This window comes from Seriola lalandi, unplaced genomic scaffold, assembly GCF_002814215.2.
Source record: "Seriola lalandi dorsalis isolate HSWRI2012SDOR001 ecotype SW California unplaced genomic scaffold, Sedor1 jcf7180002054972, whole genome shotgun sequence".
Classification (NCBI taxonomy): Eukaryota; Metazoa; Chordata; class Actinopteri; order Carangiformes; family Carangidae; genus Seriola; species Seriola lalandi.
In genome coordinates, this window is record NW_019525660.1 from 5,910,396 (window position 1) to 5,910,923 (window position 528).

Genomic DNA, 528 nt, shown 5'->3' on the forward strand with positions numbered 1-528 from the left:
CCAGGGGCGAATCTCCAATCCGCTCGTTTGAGCACACATTTCTTGAAAGGTGGAGAAAGCAAAAGAACGAGAGTATGGACTTTTCTCATGTTTGGGGGGTCCGTAGACACGCCAGGGACACATACTACCGATAGAAAACCATGGAAAAGTGCATTTTGCATAATAGGTCCCCTTTAATACTGTTAGTATGTAGTTAGTAAGTATCAACGTGCTTAGTCCACAGAGAAATACACACAGCCCATATTCAGAAACTGAGCCTTAAAACAAGCCATCAGAACTTCTGTAACTTTGTGATGTCACAACAAAGCAGTCGCCACCCAACTGACCTGTTGTTGCTATAGCTCCAGAGAGAAGCCCGAGAGAGCCGTAAAACTACATTGAAACGATTTTTGGTACTTAAAAGTTTTCATTTTAGTTTTCATACTAGATTCCCCTGTATCAGTAAAGGTCTCACACTTTTTGTCCAAATGATACAGCTCTGTATTTTAATTTAAAACTAAACTGTTTTGGTGTTATTTATTTTGAGTG